Here is a 17,580-nt window from a genome sequence, read left to right on the forward strand (position 1 = left end):
GCTCCCAAAACCCCTGTACTTACCTAGCTGCAATTGTTGGGACACATGGCTGCCACTACTTAGGTTGTGCCTCATGTGAGACTCCACCTACAGTGCCTTCAGCATTGGATACTCACTGTATATGCGCCATGGATCCACAACACGCACAAGACTCTGTTCCCAAACATGTCAGGGACTCATTAGTGTGGTGGCGCAACCCCCAAAATATGCCATTTCATGGCCCGAAACCAGCTGTGCAACTCACCACAGATGCATTTATAGAACCATCATGCTCAGGGGCTGTGGGCACCTCAGGAGTCCCTGCAGCACATAAACTTTCTCGAACTGCGTGCTGTGTTCAACGTGTGCAAACACTTCCTACACACCATACACGGTATCACCGTATAGATCCTCACCGACAACATATGCACTGTTTATTATATCAACCAACAAGGCAGCGCTCAATCTCAATCCCTCAGCAACGAATCCATCCGGTTGTGGAATTGGGCTATCCGACACAAGATCACCCTAATCGTGACGTACCTCCCCAGCAAAACACACAATTACTGATACCCTCAGCAGAAAATTTCCCCCACAGCTTAAATGGGAGCTGCTCCATGAGGTTGCTCACAACCTCTTCTAACATTGGGGATACCCCAATATAGACCTCTTTGGCACCCATTGCAACAAAACGTGTCATCGTTATTGCTCACGGGCGGGCATCGGCGCTGCTTCTCAAGGGGACACCTTTCTACTTGACTGGAGTCGTCACTGTCTGCTGTACGCTTTTTCTCTGATTCCACTCATCCCATGAGTATAAGAGAAAATAGCAATAGACAATGCCACAGTAATATTGATAGCGCCATTTTGGCCCCGACAGATGTGGTTGCGCTACTATCATAAATGTCTGCGTCCCAACCACGACGACCACTGAATCTATACAACTTGTTCTTACAACAATAGGGTATAGTCATGCATCCACACATTGACCGCCTGCACCTCACCGATGGCTCCTAGTTGGCTCCAAAGTCCGAAATGACTTGTTTCCAGGCAGTAAAGCACGTGCTCATACACAGCAGGTGCAACACCCCTGGAAAGACCTACCTTCATAAATGGCATCGATTCCAGTCATGGTGTTCAGCGATAGGCTTCAATCCTCTTTCCATGTCTATTCAGCAAATACTCGATTATATCCTACAGCTAAAGACAGCAGGCCTCGCGATATTCTCCCTCAAGGTCCACTTGGCAGCAATATTTGACCTCCCAAAGATGACTACTCAATATTTGCTCACCCATTAACTAAAAGATTTCTGAAGGGTCTCGCGAAGCTATACTCCCCTCACAGACTTCCTCCAGAGCCATGGAACCTAGGTCTGGTCTTGGACACTTTAACTCACTCCCCGCACCTCCATTTGAGCCGCTTGCGACATGCGATCTCCACATGCTCATTATAAAGGTGAAGTTCTTGCTGGCCATAACCTCAGCATGATGGGTGAGTGAACTAGCAGCACTCTTTACTGATCCCCTGTACATGTTATTCACCAAGCACGGAGTAATGCTTTGCATTCACCCTACCTTTTTACCGAAGGTAAACTCAGCCTTTCATATAAACGAACCCATAAGCCTACCAACCGTCTATCCGAAACCGCACTCCACCATGGGAGAGATGTGCTTACATACGCTGGATGTCCGAAGAGTGCTTGCTTTTTACCTTGAAAGAACACGCATCTTCTGTTATCTCTAGCAGAATGTTCAAAAGGCCAACAGCTCTCCACACAGTGCATTTCCAACCTTGTCGTATCCTGCATCACACGATGTTACTCCTTGCGCAACAGAACGTTACCGCTCAGACCGAGAGCCCATTCCGCTAGAGGGATGGCGACCTCCACAGCCCTTCTTAAGGGCGTACCATTACAAGACATATGCCATACAGCAACCTGGTCTTCTACTCTGACCTTCGCCAAGCACTACACCTTTGCAAATATACTGAGAAATGATTCTGCAGTGGCTCAGGCAGTCCTATCCACAGCACAGAGATCTTGAATCCAAAGCACATCACTAGTACGGGACCACTGCTATGTACTCACCTTCAGTGGAGCACCCATGGGGACACTCACTACTCAACAAAGAAGAGAGAGTTACTCACCTTGTGCAGTAACATCTGTTCTTCGAGATGTGTGTCCCCGTGGGTGCTCCACGACTCGCCCTCCTCCCTGCTTTGGAGCTAGTATCTTTATCTTTCAGATGCTTTCGTCTAGGAGGAACTGGTAGGGCCAGACTGCGCTCTGCAAAAGGGTGCCAGTGGTGCGAGGCAGCAAATGCGCACAAGCAGTCCGGCAGGGCTACTGCTGATGAAAAATCTCTGACCTGCGGCATGGGGACGAGCCCAACACCTTCAGTGGAGCACCCGCGGGGACACATCACGAAGAACAGACATTACTGCGCACCTTGAGTAACTCTCTCTTTTCTTCACTTAAATAATTGCTCTGAGGTGGGGCATGGGATGAGGGGTTCAGTATGCAGCTGCCCTGGCGAGAGAGGGCTACATCAGCCCTCTCTCACCACAGCGTCTTGGGGCCAGGCCACTCCATGGCCACTGCAGCTCCTGCAGGCACAGCCAGTGGAGGGGTGCATTTCCCTCAGCTGAAGAAGGTCCAGGTTCATCATCTACCTGCTGCATTCCCTGCCAGAATGAGGAATGCAACAAACTGTGCACTTCCCCTTGCTCCCTGGTGGAGAACAGTCAGCTATATTCCTGTATGAATTTGTGGGGAGGGTTGCAGCTCCCACACAGTCCATAAAGGGTGCGTGGGGATTGGGAAGCTCAGGGCTCAGGCAGTCCCCAATGTGGAGGCTATGCCCCCAGTCAGCTCCTTTCATCTGCCTGGTGATACTTGTCTCTTTTCTCTATGGTTTTATGAGAAGCAATCCCATTCCAGGCACATCCCATTTTCCTAGCACAACCAAACCCTTAGCTTGCTTTAAGTTATGGTAAGAGGAAACTGTTTGCCAAATTTGGTGGTCTTAGCTTTTACCATATAGGAGAGATTCTTGATCAGATAGACACACAGATTCACAGACAAACTTTCTCAGATATATAGTAGATGTTAATTGTTTAGCTATTTTACCTTGATGATTGTGGGTTCGGTCATTTAAAATGATGAAAATGCTGTGTTTTAAAACGCAAAGTCTGAGGGTTTATTTGGGTAACAGGACACTTGTTTCATAAGCAGAGGACTAGTCAAACACATTCACATTCTTGTGTGTACATCTGGGTGATAGTTAAACAATGTGCCATAGTGAGACATTTGCACAAGCCAATACCAAGGGCAGATTTACAAGTGTTTGTAAAAACTGCTATTAATAGAGCCAACATACTTCTTAACAAGACAATAATCTTGTTCTCCAGTGAGCGGAAACCAGAGGGTGGAGTAGTTAACTTCATAAAAGAACCACATTATTGTTTTATAAAACAGCATACTGCCCATTTTCAGCTGGTAGATTCTATATACAATATAGCAGCTTTCATATTGTAGAAGTACTTAGAAAAATATTAGCAAACAATATTTAGCTAGTTGCAAGTGTTTTATAGATTTTTGGGATGTGCCTTTGTATAATAACTAGTTATTATATTTTTATGTGTGTGGTTATATTGAACCTTATACTGTAAATTTGGATTTGGCTCAATCCAGATTTCATTTACCCATGAACTCCTTATTAGATGCTCCTACTTTATTAATAAGATTATTTTGGGATGTTTTAAAATTTAAATCAGTGGAAGAATGAATGACTTAGAAAATTCTTATCATGGAAGGGATTAGAATAGTTGAACTGGTAGAGAATGCCTATTTTAGTATAATTTTGTATATCCTATTTCAATGAATGAGTAATGTAATAACATGTTTCAGGTTAGTATCTAATGAGAAAATGCCTATATATTCACTGCTTTCATTTGAATTGCCTAATTTAAATTAATTTGAGGCATGTTTATTTTGTCTGTTTGCACTAATAATTTAGGTTAAATGTTGTAATAGGTTCACATTTGTGGCTAAAAACTGCCCACACATTCTTAGGTTGCTCTGTTCTTTGTGTCTTTCACACATCCATGGTGATTGGGCTAAATGAGAATAAACTGACCTGACTCCTGAAGTGGAAGGCAATAAAAGGATGAGTTTCCTGTCTTTAAAGTGAGTGTGAAAGAAAATAACTGCTGTCTAAAAATGCTTTGGGTTAATGTGCATTTAAGGATGGAAATCTTTCATAGAAAGAATGAAGAAAGTACATTTATTTCATGTTTTGCCTTTGCTCATATTGTTACATTTGTTTTCTTCAGTTTAGCTTTAATGGCTACTATGTTTTTTTAAAAGCTTTTTAGTTTTGTCCCTTTTCATTTTGAAATGTTTTCTGTTATAGGAGTGACATCTTTTCCCTGGGATTTTATTATTATTATTATTATTATTATTATTATTATTCATCTCGATACAAAAATGAGCAGGACTTATATTTTCCCTGAAATGCAGCAACAGAATAAACCTTTTATCACTTAGTATTCATCATATGAAGGTCCTGTTTATTCAGAAATAAGGCAGGAGCTGGCAATAACAATATCATTTATGGTGGAAAAATTCTTGTGTAGTCTTATGTTCCTATTGCCCATTAGCTGTGCACAGAATTCCCACTAGTGGAAATGGGAGTTGTGTGTGAGAAATAGGTAATATATGGCATGCAGAATGCTCCTTTTGACAGGCTTCTCACAATACTTTGGTGTATGGCCTTGATGTGGCCCAAAGGCAGTGCTTGTAGTGAGCCAGTAAACAGATTTCAAAAACAGGGCTATTAAGTTAATAACTGTCTTTCTTATTATTAATAAGAAAAGATTGTAACAGTTGTTTATCAAATAATTTAAAAGGTAGATTTATTATGATTGCAGGTTAAATATTTGGTTGAATTTATAGTTTGAACTCCAGCAGGAATCAGACTTCAGTTTCTTGTGCGTTTACTGTTAGCAGTATGCATTTCCTGTCTTTGTGTTTGCTTTGGACTGGGGCTTGATAATTGTATTAAGGGTATTAAAGAGTCACCGGAAAAAGAATTAGAAACTCAAATGTTGATGAGGGTATATATTCTGTAAAAGTTATAGAAGATAAGGTAAATCAGAACCACTGATTGCTGGCAAAGTTCTGAGTTCCATTTTTATATTTCCCTATTTTGTCTCTGATCCTAGTTATAGTGTTCTTACTCTGTTCTATTAAATCTTTACATGGCAACTAAGTCTTTATTTTAGTTTGTATATTTAACTTGGCACACTCAGAAATTGTTATTAATATTTTGTTTTGCTGGCAAAGCTTGTGTATGAACTCTGGAATCCTAGTCTTAAATTTGGATATGCTTGCAGGTACATGCAAAAAAAATGTTTTGAGCTGTCCCTTCCCATTGACAATGCTCTGAACGTGCAGAGCATTTTGGGTATGTTATACAAATAAGTAAATCAAGATATGTCCTCCACTCCATTTATTACAGAATCCTTAATGTTACTTTTTTCACATCAAGGAGCTATTGAACTCTATCATCATTTCCCTATATATTTTTCCCTTTAAAGTCGAATAGAGGTGGGAAGTGCTTTTCCCGTCCCATAGACATTTTCAGGATTTCAAAGATTTTTCCTGTTCTATATTGGGACAAAACCAATGTGTATGATTTTTTTCATGAAAAAACAGACAGATTAGCCATTATACTGGGGATTAGGGAATTCACCAGGATGTGGGAGACCAAGGTTTCAGACCCTGCTCTCACTGATGTTCTTCCACCTGCCAGGTAAATATCTTAAACCAGAGCCTATTATGTAGTGGATGACTTTCTTCCCCAATCCTTATTCAATTCTAGGTACAATTCAGGGCAAGCCTTCATTCGAGGAGAAAGTTGATCTAAAATATGTGAATAATGTAGCTGAAGTGAACCAACCTTAGATCGAATTTCTGTCTTCACTGTGGGAAGTTGATGGGAGAAAGTCTCTTGTCTACTTCCTTTACTCCTCACAACCTGGTGGAATACCAGAGTCGATGGGGGCACCATCAGCAGTTGATTTAGCAGGTCCTTAGTAGACCTGCTAACTCAAAACCCCAGGAGGTCCATCTCCTGGTAAGTGGAGACAAGCCAGGCTAATGGAATCATAGAAATTTAGGACTGGATGGGAACTCAGTAGGTCACCTAGTCCAGTCTCCTGCACTGAGGAGGAAGGGCTAAGCATTATATAGTCCAAGCGGGGGACCCTATGGCTGATTCAGGCTATGGCTTGCCTTGATCTGTTCCATGAGCCTCAGTGCTTGTCCCCCACCTGGTGCTCGAGCCATGCAGGGGTTCTGTTGCTAGAGTGCTAGCTCCTCACAGGGAGTTAAGCTCCAAGCCTCATGGACCCAATTAAAACAAGCTGCCACATCACCATACTGCTCCTAAACCCTTCCTCCCTTTAGGACCCTGAACTCCTACCCCGCTTCTGCACCTTACCTCCTACCCAGACCCCACACCTCTATCTCCAGCTTGCTCTCCAGCAGCCCCCTTTCATACACTGAACCTCTTATTTTTGTCCCAATCCCAGAGCCTATTGGGGCCCCACAAAAATCCGCTCACCCCAGGCTCCCAGAAAATCCGGCCCTGGGTAAGCCCTGATCTTCAGTACTTTCCCCCTTCCCTCTGGGGTTGGAGCGTAAAAGAAATGTTTTTTTTTTCTTATTTCTCACTTGGGGGCCAGCTCATTTGGATTGGTGTTGGGTTTTTTTTTCTTTCCCCTTTTTGCTTGTGTGAGACCCTTGACTAATTTGACTAATTTCTTTTTTCCTGTGGGTCAGTGGCTCCCAGCGATCCCTGACAGACATGATAAAAAAAAGTTTTATAGAAATGAAAGTATTGTTTACAAACAGTACGTTTATGTTTCATTGTGTTGATGAATTGGCCACTGACCTCTGTATGATCAGTTGACTTGCAAATTTGGAAAGCATAACCTGGTTACTAAGTTAGTAAGATGCATTAAAATTGGCCTATTATCACAGAACAGATGCTTTCAAACGAAATGGAATGAGACATTTACTATATATTTGAGAGAGTGTCTGTCCTAAATGGTAAGAGCTAGCATCACCAAATTTGATATACAGCTTCCTCTTTTTATAACTTAAATCAGGGTAAAGGCTTGGTTGTACCAGGAAAATGGGATGTGCCTGGAATGGGATTGTCTCTTTTCGGAAAGATTTTATAAAAAGCAAACACCAGGCAAGCGAAATGGGCTGGCCAGGATCATGGCCTCCCCCCTGTTTGGGGGTGCCTCGGCCCAGAGTCTTCCACCCTCCAGGTACCCTTTAGAGAAGGCAGGTGGGGCTGAATCCCCTCCCAATCCTATGGGAACAACGGCTGTTGCCCTTTGTCAGGGAGCAAGGGGAAAATGCACAGTTTGCTTCATTCCTCACTCTTGCTAGGGAGTGCAGGGTGCATACGAACCTGAACCTGGACCTGGATCTGCCCTAGGTGAGGGGACATGCATCCCACATCCCAGCTGTGCCTTCTGGAGCTGCAGAGGCAAAACTAGAGTTAAGGATCCAAGCAATTCCAGGTAAATCTTCTAGTTAAAGGTAAATGTAAAGAGGAAATTGGATAGATTTCTCTTGATTGCACTGTAAACTAAATTACATTAGTTTCTGTAACTTTGAAAGAATTTACACTAGCTGCATAGTTTGTGGAGAGCTGAGTTGTTCATGTAGGGCAATAAAGCTCTAAGAATTAAATAAGATATTTCAAAATTAAGAAACAAACACCAGTAAGAATCTCTTGCATACATGTACAAGAGTTTAGGGGTTTTTTTTAAATTCATGCCTGATAAAAAAAAAAAAGCTGTTGATCATGTTGCTTCTAAGCATCGGTGCCTTTTTCAGCAGCTGTTTCTCATTTTTTCTACTTTTTTAAAAATTAAACAAAGTTTTCCATCCGAGTAATAAGAATGTCAAGCCCTGGAAATTGACTTGGCTATATTAGATTGATGGGCTTATACAAGGATCATGTTCTTCAGCATGAATAATAAAAATAATCAGAGTAGCAAAATCACAGTTTAAGAATGTTGGCCAGGAAACAGACCTAAAGAATAATTATGAGCACTGTGTTTTGTATGTGTGTTCCCTGCCAATCCACATCTTCATGTGTTTGGCTAAAGATCAAGAACAATTCCTTTTAAGAAGCAGTAATTACCTTCACTCCCAAATAAAATAAACAGTGTACTATATTCAACATACCTCAAACTATAAACTGAGAGGCAGCATTATGAGAAGATCTTTTAATGCCACATTTGGAATATTCTCTCTTTAGGTCACTCTTACTTAGGAAATTATTGCCACTAAATTGACTTTTAATAATTCTATTGCTCTTCACATATTTGTTCATTATTTGCATGTTTGAGACATATATGTGGGACTGTGTTCATTAGAAAAAAGTACCCAGTAGATTTTGCTGAGATATGTAAGATCCTGAAAGGAACAGATACATTCTGATAAGCTGCTTGAGTTAGTTACTATTTTGAAAACAAGAGGTCATGGACTAAACTTGAGGAAGGGACTAGCATAGCATATAAGTAGTTTAGGCACAATTTCCTCATACACAAGCTGATTGGAATATGAAACAAACTGCCAGAGTTAACAGAGTAAACTAACGTGGCTGAGAGATGAAGACATTTTTGGAATAGTAGGAAATGCTGGATTTAGATACTAACTGGATTTTTGGGACACTTTAATACTTGATATATTTTACTTCCTAATTCTCTATACTTTTTTTCCATTCTATGTGCCCTATTTAAAGGTGGTACCTTGGTTCTTCATCGAGTAGTGTCCCCGAGGGTGCTCCACTCGAGGTGCTGGGCTCGTCCTGGCGCCGCAAACCGGAGGATTTTTCATTAGCAGTAGCCCCCTACCGGACTGCGCATGCGCAACGGCCCCTTCGCGCCTTTCATCTGAGCGTAGTCCGGTCTTGTCAGTTTCTCTCCAACCGTCCACAGCCGCAGACGGAGTTAGATTGGGCTCCCTTCCCCTCTCTGAGGAGAAAAGGAAAGTCTCTTAGTTAGAGTTAGTTTTCTTGTTTAGTCATAGATAGTTATCAGTTATAGTGTTAGTAGTTGTAGTCCCCCTCTTTTTTTCCCCGTTTAAAAAAAAAACCCAAAAAAACCCCTGTTTTTCTTCAGCGGTCAGTCAGTGTCTTCCTGACTGAAATTGATAAAAGAACTAATTAACAGAAAAAAGACTCAAGGATGCCAGGATCACCTGGCTTCAAGAAGTGCCTTCAGTGCCAGGAGGCTATCCCTGTCTCCGATGGACATTCCCGGTGTGTCCGGTGTCTCGGGGACGCTCATGTCCCAGCAAAGTGCAGCCATTGCGCGAAGCTGACAGCTCGCGCCAGAAGAGATCGGGAGCTGAGACTGAAGGTCCTTTTATTTAATAAGGCTCTCCAAGCTCCAGAAGACGCCGAGCCGCGCTCTGCTCCCAAAGATCAAGCTGGGCAAGAGATCTCCCGCAGGATCCATAAGACGCCAGGCGGCAGTTCAGTCAAACCGGGGAGCTCTGGCTGTGCGCCGAGACTCCCTGTGGACAAGTCGGGCAAGGGCCATATCTCCTCTGCCCCAACTGCAACCTGCCACAAAAGCTTTGCTCCAGTACTTGCAAAGGCTTTGCGAGTGGAGTCGGTGCCAGCAACGGCTTCAACGGCCATGGCGGAGCCGGCAAGAGAAGCCCCGGCACCGGGAGTTCCTGCGCATGCGCGCCTGCAACCAGCTGTGTCGGCACCCGCAGCGCCTTCTCTGAGTGCTGTTCCATGTTCCTCAGGGCCGGGCACATCGGCCCCTGATGCGGCACCGCAGAAACAGTCTCTGCCACCCCAGCCCCCGGCTTTCACGTCATCCCCGGCTGATCCAACGGCACCGAGCCCTTTGCTCTGCCAACGATCAAGTGGTACAGGCTCCACTGCTGCCTGCTGTTCTGCCACAGGCGCTTCCTCAGCCTGCCTTCAATTCCTCGGTACCAACTAAAGCGCAGCAAAAATCTGCAAGGGTCCGGACACCGTCCCTGACACCGGACCGTGTCACCTTCTCCCCTGGGCTGGATTTACCTACCTCGTCCCATGCTGGTTACCATCGTCATGTTCATCGTTACACGGCCCCCAGGGAACTCTACTATAGGTCACCTTGTTGTTCGCCGCCACATCGAGACCACTATCGGGACCACTACTCACGGTCTCCTTCACGCTGCTATAGGAGATCCCTTTCACCAAGGTCTCCAAGACTTATAGAGTGTCCTCGTCGATATGACACAATGAGAAGATACAGCCGTTCTCCCTGCCACAGCCGCCGGGACAACCGATGTTATCACGAGTGCTCTTCTTATTCATCTCGCCACAGAAGGTATTCGCGATCGTGGTCACCGCAATCTTCTTGGCCTGAATCTCCACATGGTCCAGACGAGCCTACTCCTCTTGTTGCTCCACCATCCTCGGCTGGGGATTTGGATTCGCATTATCAGGAGGATAGGCAGGATCACACGCTTCTTCAAGGACACCAGAGCCCTGATTCCCCGGCGCAGCGTTCCTCTTCCTCGCCGGATGACGCAGTTGTCCCTGTGGACTTGTCTCCTACGGAGGACCACAAGCAGTTCCAGGAACTCTTCAAGAGGGTTGCGCAATCTCAAGACATCCAGACCACGGATGTACAACAGAAACAGCATCGCCTGCTGAAGAACTTACAACCTTCCCAGAAGTCAAAGCTCGCTTTTCCCTTTGATGACGCTATACTGGAGGTTGCCAATGACATCTGGCAGACTCCGGCCACATCGCTACCAACTAATAAGCGGTCTGATAAGAAATACTTCATAACTCAGAAGGATATGGAGTTTCTGTTCACACATCCTCAGCCTAACTCCCTTGTTGTAGATGCTGCACAGCAGAGAATAAGAACGTCTCAAACCAAAAATTCCTCAAATGACAAGGAGGCTAAAAGGCTGGATATCTTGGGCAGGAAGGTATATTCCTCCTCCACTTCTGCTCTGAGGATGTGTAATTTTGCGGCACAATTGGTAAATCACGATTTCGACAACTATTCGAAACTGGTCCCTCTGTTTGAACACTTGCTGGATTCCAAACGTCAGATTCGCAAGGCAGTGATACAAGAGGGCAATACGGTCGCCTGAACAGCCTTACAGATTGCCCTCGACATGGCTGATGCAGCTGCTAGATCCACAGCTTTGGCCATAGTCATGCGTCGGGCGTTTTGGCTACACCAGGCCACTGTCCCAAAGGAGTTGCAGGCCAAGGTGGAGGATTTGGCCTTTGATTGCAAGTCACTATTTGCCCAGTCAACGGATCAGGTCTTCCACTCAGGCAAGGATACACGTACAACTTTGAGGACACTGGGGATGTACACGCCCCCCTACAAACGTAGGAAATACATACCCTACAATAGGCAGAGACCATTCTCGTATGCGATGTCTCGGACCAGACCATACGATCAACAGAGGCCAAGACAACGTCCCCAAAAGCGTCGCCAACAACCGAACAAAGCGTCCGTCCAACAACAGGGCCGGCAGCAGGTTTGATGTGTTGATCGAGGGACTTCGGACCACCCCGTTAACAGAGACTCTAGGCATCACAAAAGGCGTATTCCATCATCATCTCAGGCCTTATCACCATCGTTGGGCTCTCATATCCTCCGACCGGTGGGTTTACGATGTAATCACTTCAGGATATGTCATTCCCTTCACCTCTCTTCTCCCTCCCTCTCCCCCTTCCCCGTCCCTTTTCAGGGACCCCTCTCACGAGAATCTTCTCCATCAAGAGGTGTCGCGCCTTCTCACATTAGGGGCAGTGGAAAGGGTGCCAACACGCTTTTTGGGGAGAGGATTCTATTCTCGCTACTTTCTCACCCAGAAAAAAATCAGGGGGTTGGAGGCCTATCCTGGACCTATGTCGGCTCAACCGTCATCTGAGAAGGCAAAAATTCAAGATGGTTACGTTATCTTCTATCATCCCTGCTCTAGACAAAGGGGATTGGTTTGCGTCCCTCGATCTCCAGGACGCTTACTTCCATATAACGATCCACCCAGCCCACAGAAGATTCCTTTGGTTCATAGTGGGGTCCGACCACTATCAGTATCGCGTGCTACCTTTCGGACTATCGATGGCCCCACAGGTTTTCTCCGAGACCCTTGTGGTAGTGGCAGCCTACCTGCGGCGCCTCGATATTACAATCTTTCCGTACCTGGACGATTGCCTGCTAAAGGCTTCTACACTCGGTGAGGCCACGAGAGCAGTGTCGGCAACTACCACTCTGTTTGCAGCCCTAGGACTCATAATCAATGTTGAGAAATCCTTCTTGACACCTACTCGCGACCTGGAGTTTACCGGAGCAAGACTCAACTCCCTGACCGCGAGGGCATACTTGCCGGTAAAAAGGTTTCAACTCATACAGGACCTGGTGAAGTCGGTATCAATTTCTCCCAAATCCCGAATACTTACCTGTGTACAGCTATTGGGGCACATGGCGGCCAACACGTATGTGGTTCCACATGGCAGACTCCATATGCGCAGTCTTCAGCATTGGATGTTCACCGTGTACACGCCCTGGGTTCACAGTATGAACAGGTTGGTTTCTCTGCCCAGCTGGGTTCGGACTTCCTTGGCATGGTGGGACAGCCCCAACAATATGCTAACAGGGGTCCCCTTTCATGCCCGCAAACCATCACTGCAAATCACCACAGATGCCTCTCTGCTCGGCTGGGGCGCTCACCTTCAGGAACACCGGACGTAGGGTCTCTGGACGCCCCAGGAATCGCTACATCATATAGATTTTCTCGAGCTGAGAGCAGTCTTCAATGCTTGCAAACACTTTCTGCCCATCATCCGAGGACGCTCTATACATATTCTCACCGAAAACATATGCCCGGTGTATTACATCAACAAACGGGGGGGGGGGGGGTCGCGTTCCCGCTCTCTTTGCGCAGAGGCTGTGTGCCTGTGGAATTGGGCGATTCAACAAGGTATCACCATAACCGCAGCATACCTTCCTGGCAAGGACAGTGTGATCGCCGATATTCTGAGCAGGCATTTCCTCTCACAACACGAGTGGGAATTACACCCCGAGGTGCTCCGCGACCTCTTCCTGTTATGGGGCTTCTCCAAGGTGGACTTGTTTGCCACTTGACACAACAGGAAATGCCCTCAATATTGCTCACGAGCGGGCATAGGCACAGACTCTCTGGGGTATGCCTTCCTCCTGGACTGGGATCGGCACCAATTGCTATATGCCTTTCCTCCTCTTCCACTCATTCCGAGAGTTCTGGAAAAGATAGCACTAGGCGGCACAACAGTAATTATGATAGCCAGGTCTGTCTGGGCCAGAAAGGTGCTAACACAGCTGTCGAAGATGTCAGTTGCCAATCCACGATGACTACCAGAGCTGTTCAATTTGCTATCTCAGCAACACGGCACAATTCTTCACCCAGCCATCGACCGCATGCACCTCACAGCATGGCTCCTAGCTGGCTCCAGACTTCCGAACTCTCCTGTTCTCAAGAAGTGAGGCGCGTGTTGATCAACAGTAGGCGGCATATGACGCGTAAAGCCTATCTACAAAAATGGCGTCGTTTCCATTCGTGGTGCTTGGCAAAAGATCTTGACCCTCATTCGCTGTCTATACAACAGATCCTAGATTATGTGATGCATCTAAAGACGACGGGTATGGCTATTTCTTCCCTAAGAGTACATCTGGCGGCAATCTCAGCCTTCCGTCTTCCAATTGACAGCTATTCAGTGTTCGCCCACCCTATCACCAAAAGGATTCTGAAAGGATTAGGCAATCTGTATCCGGCCCATAGGATCCCACCGGAGCCTTGGGACTTGCCTCTAGTATTGGACACTCTGACTCACTCCCCTTTTGAGCCACTCGCAACATGTGATCTACGAATGCTCACGATGAAAACGGTGTTCCTACTTGCCATTACATCGGCGCGTTAAGTGAATTAGCAGCTCTTTCTGCCGATCTGCCGTATATGCATTTCTTCAGTCATGCGGCAGTATTGCATGTTCAACCAGCGTTTTTGCCAAAAGTCAACTCTGCTTTCCACATAAATGAACCCATAACCCTGCCGACTTTCCACCCAAAGCCTCACTTCTCATTGGAAGATGCACGTCTACACACTCTAGATGTCAGGCGAGCACTGGCCTTTTACCTGGACAGAACTCGAGTCTTTAGGAAGTCTCAGTGACTTTTCCTTTCTATAGCCGAGCGCTCCAAGGGAAAGCAACTTTCTGCGCAGCACATTTTCCGCCTGGTCGTTGCTTGCATCACACAATGTTATGCCTTGCGCAACAAATCTCTTCCAAGTGGTCTTCGTGCTCATTCCACCCGGGACATGGCGACATCCATTGCCTATCTTCACGGAGTACCGTTGCAGGACATATGCCGTGCGGCAACCTGGTCATCTACCCTCACATTCGCTAGACACTACGCCCTCGCGAACATACTTACCTCTGATTCAAGGGTAGCTCAGGCTGTCATGTCTGCAGCACGAGGACGATAGGCCCGAAGCACTCATGTAATGTTAGACCACTGCTGTGTACTCACCTCGAGTGGAGCAACCTCGGGGACACTACTCGATGAAGAAAAGAGTGTTACTCTTTGTGCAGTAACGTCTGTTCTTCGAGATGTGTGTCCCCATGGGTGCTCCACGACCCAGCCTCCTCCCTGCTTCGGAGCTTCTATTTATATGACTTTCAGATGCTTCTGGTTGGGAGGAAACTGACAAGACCGGACTGCGCTCAGATGAAAGGCGCGAAGGGGCTGTCGCGCATGCGCAGTCCGGTAGGGGGCTACTGCTAATGAAAAATCCTCCGGTTTGCGGCGCCGGGACGAGCCCAGCACCTCGAGTGGAGCACCCACGGGGACACACATCTTGAAGAACAGACGTTACTGCACAAGGTGAGTAACTCTCTTCTATTTTATCCAGTACTAGGTACCAAACTTAACATGTAGTTGCTGAATATGCTGTTATTTTATAAAGAAATCAGGTTCTTAAAGGAGAAGATTATATCAGGAATCTGACTGATATAAATGTGAATGATTGTTATGGATCAAGAGTAGAATATGGATTTGATGTACTAAATAAACTTGTGTTATCATTATTTATTACCTGTTCTGTGCTTTTATATATATTCAGCCTCACAGTGCAAAAATGTTTTCTCCATTGAGATCGGTGTTATTTCAGCCCTATATTTCCCTTCCTTCACAAACCTTTTTTTCTTGTCCCTGTCCTTTTGCATGTGTCCTTTCCCCTTTGCACTTTGTTTCCTGTAGCAACTTCCTTCTTGGCTTCATTCCTGTCCCCCTTCATCCACTGAACTTGTGCTTGATGATATGGGTAATGCTGCCACTTCAAGTGTTGGCTTTGGATTTTTTGAGTTGACATTCAAATGTGGTTTACAGCTCTCTGAGTCAGTGTATCAAATTGTCTGCTTTCAGGAAGGCAAGATTATTTTGGTTACACTCCTTTTGTTATTTATTTTGCTTACATAACATTTTTAAAGGTTTCTTTAAAAAAAAAGCTTTACATTGTGCAGAATCTAAAAATACCATGTACATCACAAAAATACACAAAATATGTTGGCGACTGACTCCTCTACTATAAATACTGTCTGATGCAGGAGGGTAGCAGAGAGACAGAAAGACTTCACTCATGACACTTTTTGAGCTGGCAGTAGAGTAGTTTTACAGATACCTTCTGAAGAGGCAGAATTTAATAGCATTAAGGGAATAAAGAATTTTATAGTGACTTTAAATACAAACCTACCGGCTTTCATCTTCAGGTCTTCAGTGTAAATAGGGAATGTATATGTTACATATTACTACTAAAAAAAATCCCAGCTGTATATACGGTTGCCTTGTTAGGCGGTAACTTGGAAATATAGCTCAGGCCAGTGAGTCTTGGTCCTTCCATGGATATGCAGGGTCCGACATTGGAGCTAGGACTGAAATACACTACATGGCATTTTGACACTTTTGCTGCATGGAGGGTGCCATTTTTTTCTGAAAACCACTGTGCTACATCACAAGTGCTTCAGCAGCATAGCTGCAGTGCTGCAATTATGCCTTTGTGCTGCTTTTAGTACATGTACTGCTTTTAGTACATAACTGCTTCCTTCGTTGATGGAATGGGGTCTTACATTTGATGTACTTAATCCACTTGTCTTCCATTGACTTAGCGGGGTCCAAGTTCAGGAATTGGGCTGATCTAACTATGGAATTCAGGGGGCAACGTTTTTCACAGGCCTGAGTGATGTAGCTAGATTGATATAATTTTTTAGAGTAGGCCTGGCGTTATTCATAGTAAAAAGTCCCATTTTAATAAAAACTGGCGTTTTGAGGGAGAGAGCTCACATTGCATACACTTTTGTTACAGAGATGAGATCTACAATTTTCTGTTTTCTACAATAGAAAATAAATTACTATAATTGAGATGAGCAATGGAAAGCTCAATATTTAATTAGAGATTGAGAATGCAAATACTGAGAATCTGCAAATAACACTCACAAGAATTGAGTTTTGGTCTAACTTTAACTCAACATCCACCCTTACATGATCTCCACATTGTTTCTATTTGTTCTGCTGGTTTCACATAGTTAATGCTTTAAAATATTGATGATACACTAGAATGTAAAAAGTTTCCCATCTTTCTTGTCAATTTCATGGTAGGAAGCTGCCATGAAATTGACAAGACAGACAACAGGAAATATAAGTAATGTAGTGTCTACACAGACACTGTGTTGCCTTAACTGATATAAGCTTTGTGCCTCCCTTGGAGATGGGGTTATTATGTGGTAGGGCACTTACATCTATGGGAGGAAGGCTATAGTGTAGACAGTGACATAATTAGGTCTACATAAGCTGCCTAACTGTTTAGTGTAGACCTCTTGGAGTGTACAATGTATATCCTTACACAGTATGTACTCTGTCACTCTAGAGTCTGAATGTCCTCTGTTTATTCACAGGTCAGGTGTGGTGATCATATGCCCACGTACTTCGTGTCCTCTAAGGAAACTACTTTTCAGAATGAAAAGTGTTTATAGAGATGTAACTGAAGAAGGATATAAACTGAAACAGACAATGCAAAGTAGGGTAAGTGCTATCAGATCATGGAGGCCTTGATGTAGAAAACATATTTAGTTTGTTTATTTTAATTGTGAGTTCTCTTAACTAATAACAGCCATATCAAATTTTAAGAGTCTATTCACTCTTGTTCTCACTGACTTTTCCTTATGTTAAATATTCATTTGCTAACCCCTCAGATGCCTTAAGAAAATAAGAGTTGGGACTGTGATATTGGAATTCAGTTCCTTTTCAATCAATGTTCCTGATGCTAATTTAATACTTCCATATTTGAAGAAATGTACATATGTTACAGGAATCTATAGTGCTGTCTGTCTGCCCTGTTAAGATTAGCACTGTGTCTTTTGATTTAGCATACCATTCACTACAGTTTTATTCAATTAGAAGAAAATACTAAAATCCATTATATTCTCTTACTGACTGGATAG

General features: G+C 44.6%; 1 protein-coding gene across 2 annotated transcripts in view; it reads left to right on the forward strand.

The window, feature by feature from the left end:
* KIAA1671 (KIAA1671 ortholog) overlaps window positions 1-17,580 on the forward strand; it is a 190,068-nt gene that overhangs the window by 23,555 nt on the left and 148,933 nt on the right. For both annotated transcript variants that reach the window (XM_075898866.1, XM_075898867.1), the window contains exon 2: window positions 17,035-17,161. The gene's annotated coding sequence lies outside the window, so the exon portion shown is untranslated. The remainder of the gene's footprint in view (window positions 1-17,034; window positions 17,162-17,580) is intronic.

Source organism: Pelodiscus sinensis, chromosome 15, assembly GCF_049634645.1.
Source record: "Pelodiscus sinensis isolate JC-2024 chromosome 15, ASM4963464v1, whole genome shotgun sequence".
Lineage (NCBI taxonomy): Eukaryota > Metazoa > Chordata > Testudines > Trionychidae > Pelodiscus > Pelodiscus sinensis.